The sequence below is a fragment of the Gopherus flavomarginatus genome, chromosome 1 (genome assembly GCF_025201925.1).
Source record: "Gopherus flavomarginatus isolate rGopFla2 chromosome 1, rGopFla2.mat.asm, whole genome shotgun sequence".
In the NCBI taxonomy this organism is placed as follows: Eukaryota; Metazoa; Chordata; order Testudines; family Testudinidae; genus Gopherus; species Gopherus flavomarginatus.
The window spans coordinates 377661087-377667421 of NC_066617.1; positions in this window are offsets into that span (position 1 = coordinate 377661087).

A 6335-nucleotide genomic window follows, 5' to 3' on the forward strand; every position below is an offset into this window, starting at 1 on the left:
GGGACTTCGGCAGCATTAGATACAGTGCCAGGCACCTAGGAGGATTTCCACTTCTGAGCCATGGAAGCAGAAATTGACTTTTCCTTTCCAGATGTAGCTAATATTCAGAAAGGGAATCTAGCACCTGCCTTCCAGATTTGAACACCTCAAAATTCAGGAGTGCTCAAGCCCAGTTTGGGCAGCTCTTACTTCATTTCTCTCAAATCAAATACGTTGATCCACTGTAATTTGCTGTAGAACAACTAGGATTAGAAACGAACAAGCAAGAAATGCTTCACAGTGGTTTTTAGGACTGGAATTGCTATTTTCAACAGCCATTGTCTTTTTTAGTTTTATTTGTTTAAAAGGAAGACAATGATACTGCATTGGCAAATTCCCCATAGAAAGAAAGAGTGCAACAAAAGAATAACAAAGGCACTTCAACTTTTCCTCATTTATGGGGGACAGTCTTATAATATCCATCCAGATGTCCTCCAATCACACAAGCTGAAAATTGTTCCTCTTTACTGCCTTTCTGTAAGCATATGGGAACCAGTCCTGCCTGTGTTCTGTGGACATCCAAAATTCCTGCTGAATGACCCTCTCTGGGAGCAAGTTTCTAGTGACCCAGGGCTGGGACAGCAGGAGGGTGCAGGTTGTGAGGGATAATCCAGGGCAGAGGTGGCAGGGGGAAGTGCTGGTGGTGGGAGGGAACTTGTGGGGGGAAAGGAGGGAGCCGAGCACTGGGGCGGCAGGGGTTGCGGGCTGGGGGAGCCCAGGGCCAGGGTAGGGGGCAACCAAATTTTCTTTTGCTTGAGGCGGCAAAAACCTAGAACCGCCCTGCTTTGTAGCTTAGAAAATTCACAAGCCAAAACAAAAATAATCTAACATCTTTCCTTGCCTTATTACAATTTCTGTAATTTTAGAAGGATCAGTCCAGGTATGTTTTTAGAAGATGTTGTATCTGCTTGGTCTCTCCCTCTGTCTTGGGAGGGAAAAAACAATGAGCCCCACAAAAAACTCCCACCCCCCCACCACAAATTTGAAATTATCTTCTTCTTCATTGGTCTTTCTGGTCAGGTGCCAACTAGGTGATTTGAGTAGCGGGGAAGAAAAAAGTGAGTGGCAGTCAGTAGCTGTTTTTGAAGGTTTCATTTGTTGAAGAATTGCCACTTTTAAGTCTACTACAATGACACACTACACGATAAAATCACTAACCCAGGAACCAAACCTTGCAACAAACCCCAGTGCCAACTCTGTCCACATATCTACTTAACCCCTTACAAGTAAAGCGATTCAGCACAGCTGGCAAGGAGGGCAGGGCAGGCTGAGTAACACATTCCAGGGCCAAACTGGAGCTGGCAAAGTATCAACATCAACAAATTCCTAGATGCCAAGGCAGAAGTCGGGGGAATCGAAATGGGCAGCAAGAGGAAAGTGGCAAATGGCTGGAAGGAGGCTACTGGGCAGAGCAAAGGGAGGCCTACCAGCCAAATATAGCGGGGAAGGGAGAGCAAGTACACACGTGGGTGGGAGACATATTCGCCAGTGTGCGCTTGTGTTATGCAGTCCATGCTTCCTGGTACAATAGTCCCAGCTGATAGAAGGAACAAAGCAAAGAGCGGAGGTGAGGGGGCGAAGAGAAGGCCCCAATTGTAAGTAGGGGTCGTGGAAGAGGTTGGCGAGGTGGAAAGATGGGCTAGGGGGAGCACTGCAGGCTGCTCCCACTTACTTCCTACAAAAGCAGGAGCAAAGATATAAAGTCACGCAGTCCAGGAAGAGCCCCCTCTACAATGTCACGCAGCAGCCCTCCTCTTTGTCTTCCTGGATGACATGAGCCATGTGGGTCTCTGCAGGGAAATCACAGAGTACTACCCCCTAAACGAAGGAGAGCACCTTACGCCTGTGGAAAATCACCCTACAGCCCAGGGTGTTCAAGGTAGCAAAGATGGCTGGTTTCATAGTGAGGGCCGGGGAGGATCCTCACAGGCCTCACAACAATCTGTGACCGACCCCAAAAGCCAGGAGGGAATCACAGAAGTTGCCGTCCCAATGGTAGGCCATGATGTCCTGCCTTTCGGTCCCCCTTCCCTCCTTCAAAACATCCCTCTCAACCCGGAGGACATTCCTACAGGAAACTGTGCAGTTCCTCCTTCAGAGCAGTGCGGGAGAGCTGGGCCCCTGTGACAATCCCACGGCCCGTGGACTAATTCACTGAGGTTAACTAATGTTTAAGGCATTTTGACATCCTCTTTGTAAAATGAACTGTTGATGTACAGAGTCTTTTTATTATTAGTGCAGATAGTATTACCTCTTGGTATGTCCCACAAGGGTATTATATGATGTCATTATTTTAGTGATGCTGTTCTAGATTCTTATTAATCAACAAATCTGGAATTAAAAAAAGCCCCTAAACTCACCAAATTCTTTCATTATAGTATGAATCAGACTCAAAACTTTGACTGCAAAATAGAAATCAGTCATCAAACTCCCTTTTCTTGTTGTAACAAATGTAAACATCTGTCTCCCCACACTGGTTAACTAGAAGCCAAAAATGCCTTGTCCTGAGGCATCCCAGCCATTGGCTCATGTCCCAGATACTGGACTCCATGATAGGCAGTTAGTGAAATCCAGTTTCACCATATATAAGGTGGTTCTAATCTCAAGAGATTAGATACTTAGCCTGGTCTATATATAACTCAGATTTTACCCAATAATCCCACTGTTTCCGATCATTAGCAATTAAATACTAAAGGGTTAATAATAAAAGAAAAGAATAAGAGTTATAAATGACTAACAGATTATATACATGCAAGTGATTTGTCAGTGTTCAGAGATCAGGATCACAGCAGTGATGGAATAAACTGGTAGCTTGCAAAAGTCTCTCTGGAAATAACCCAAACATGTTGGATGTCATCAGTCATTGTTCTGAGATTCCTTATTGGAGATTCAGAGCAGAGAAATGAAGACAAGATGGAGATGTTTCAGGGGTCCTTTTTTATCACCTGCCCTGTGAATGGAATGTTACTGTCCCAAACAAAGTACACAGCCTCTGTGGAAAGTTACTGGCCCGAGCTGGAGTCCAGGGTCACATGAGCACATCACATGTCCTTACATGCATTGCTGAACAATAGGAGCAGTCATTTCCCATATTCTTGTTGAAACATTTTTCTTCTATGGCCCATTGGGAGAGCTACATGTCCTTGGGGAGAGGGATAGTTCAGTGGTTTGAGCATTGGCTTCCTAAACCCAGGGTTGTGAATTCAGTACTTGAGGGGGTTACTTAGGGATCTGGGGCAAATTCAGTACTTGGTCCTGCTAGCAAAGGCAGAGGGCTGGACTCAATGACCTTTCAGGGTCCCTTCCAGTTCTGTGAGATAGATATATATTTATTTTACTTATAACAGTCCAATATTAACATAAATTCTTTCTGAGGGGTGTTACTCATAAATAAAACACTAGTTTAAGTGTCCAAGTCCCAGGTCAATATTCATAATGTCAGACACAAAGATGATGCATGCATATACATGGGATAATCATATTTAGCAAATCATAGCTTTTTCCCATTGACAGTCTGCTTTTCTGAAGTCCAGGGTCTATATTCTGCTGCTCTCCTTTCTTCCTTATGTCAGGATCCTGAAGTCAACCATCTCAGGGTCACTGTCTCTCAGGTTCCCACCCACTTTTGCTTTCCCTACTAATTCTTCCCGCTTTGTGAGCAGCAGGTCTAGAAGAGCTCTGCTCCTAGTTGGTTCCTCCAACACTTGCACCAGGAAATTGTCCCCTACACTTTCCAAAAACTTCCTGGATTGTTTGTGCACCACTGTATTGCTCTCCCAGCAGATATGAGGGTGATTAAAGTCTCCCATGAGAACCAGGGCCTGCGATCTAGTAACTTCTGCTAGTTGCCAGAAGAAAGCTTCGTCCACCTCATCCCCTGGTCTGATGGTCTGTAACAGACTCCCACCAGGACATCAACCTTGTTGCTCACACTTCTAAACTTAATCCAGAGCTCTCAGGTTTTTCTACAGTTTCATACCGGAGCTCTGAGCAGTCATACTGCTCTCTTACATACAGTGCAACTCCCTCACCTTTTCTGCCCTGCCTGTCCTTCCTGATCAGTTTATATCCATCCATGTGAACTACCCTGACATTCCAGCAACTGCTCGGTATGATGTACTACTGTGGATGTGCTGCTCAAAGGTCTACTGTGTAACCTCTTTATGCAGATGGGAGAGAGCTCTCCTGCTGTCATGCTTAAACCACCCTCAGTGAGCACCTCCTGCTGACACAGTGCTGTCCACACTAGTGATTTTGTCAGTTAGGGGTGAGTTTTTCACATCCCTGACCGACAAAACTTTTCCCAACAAAAGTGTTAGTGTAGACAAAGCCTCAGTTGCAGACGAGTAAAGACGTCCACGGTCTTAAGTCCTGCACTGTTTAAGAAGACTCCAATTTTCTGCTAGTCTCCTTTCTCTCCAAATCCATTGGTATGCATAGAAATATCCCAAAACTCTGCCTGAATCTGTTCCCGGGCCCTGCTGCATTGCCCGAGAGTTTCAACTCCTTGAGGGTTTCCAGTTGTTCCAGCTCCAGGATGGCTCCTTTGTTCCTTCACCACAGCCCTGTTATCTCTGCCCTCTGCTCTGGTCTCCCCTCCAGTACCAGGGGTTGTCTTGGGAATTCATGAGACAATCTGTGCTCTAAGGAGGGAGGCATGAGTAGAACTCAAGCAGGTTACAGAAGCTAACGGAGAGTCACGCGCTCCCAGCTGTGTGTCTGCTGCAGCTGCCACTCAATGGCCTGTTCTCGCTCGCCCCAGTCTAGTTCCCCGAACACGTGATCTGCTCTTAACAGCCCAGGACACACTTCCAGCAGCCAGGGCAGGGCTGTGCATTTCCGCTGTCTCACACCCACCCAGCAGCCTATGGAACCACCCGTTCTTAGTGCTGCTCCTCCCCCATCTCCCACCTGTCCCCTCTCTGGTTTGTTACACACAGTAGCTGGGTCCTGTCTTAATTTGATCGATAAGATCTTTGGGGCAGGGGCAATTTCTCCTTCTGTGTGTGTGAAGGGCCCAGCAGAAGGGGCCTCTGGAGGCTTCCAAAACACAAATAATGATCATAAATAATCAAGACAATAATCAGGGCCTGGCCCACACATACACCCATTGGCTCTAGCTACTGAGGAAGTTCAAGCCATGCTGGGCAGCTACAGAGTGTTAGTAGCCTGACTGCAGGTGGACATGGTGCCCCGCTGTGCTTGGACAGGAGAATTCATTCAGTCTCATTCCAGTGCTCAAAAATCCAGATGCTCCGCACAAAAGAAATTCCCCCAATCAGCCAGAGAAGCAGGCAGAGAGTTCAGCTGTGGGAATCCAAGTGCCCTCCAGTCGGGGCAGTGCTGGAAAGTCTGACTCAGCCTCCCTCTGCATCCCACCTAACGAACAGTTGCTACCAGAGTAGGAGTCCATTTCCCTCTTGGCATGATGGAGAGACCATGGAAGTCAGGACTCCTGGGTTCTGTCATCCTGCCACACATTCTTTGTGTGACTCTGGCCAATTCATATCTCCCTCTGCCTCAGTTTACCAATTTGTATCATTGGATATATAATCATAGTGACTTTCTTTTATTAGGTGTTTTCAAGATCCTTCAATGAAAGGTGTGGCACAGGATGATGATAGTTACTGCCAGGGTGGATTTGATTTAAATTGTGATTTAAATCACGATTTAAATCACTAGTCAGAAAGACTTGATTTAATCATGGATTTTTACATAAAAGTGCATTCTTGTTGGTTGTTATAACCTTAATACATATTCTTCATAACTCAGATATAGATGTAGGTTTCATTTTTAGAAGGTACACACTATACCTTTTTAAACAGTGATTTGTTTTGAAAACTTTTCAGATTAGTTTTACTGCTAAATCAGAAAATGAATGATTGGTTATTTCATTTACCAAAGGTAATTGAAGCAGATATTTATGAAGTCATTGGGAGGTGAACTATCTTCAATTCAACAGGTTAATCATTAGTATTTGGAGGATTTTCTTTCCATGCTGTATGAGGGGGAGAACATCACTAGACAGACATTTAAATTGTTTTATTTAACTAAAACAACAATGTTAAGTATTCTGGATATTTTCTTCAACAGCAAACAAATAATATTTTAACAAAACAAGCATATGTCCCTCGCTTCTCACATTTATCTCCAGACTTCTTCTCCTTGCCCAGATCTATTTCAACCCGAACAATCTTCTATTCATTGAACTTTTTGAAACTTTGCACTTTTAGAGAGAGGTAAGGGATTGACTCTGTGTACTCAAGCTTGCAGGGGGACAATCGAGCTGAGGTCTC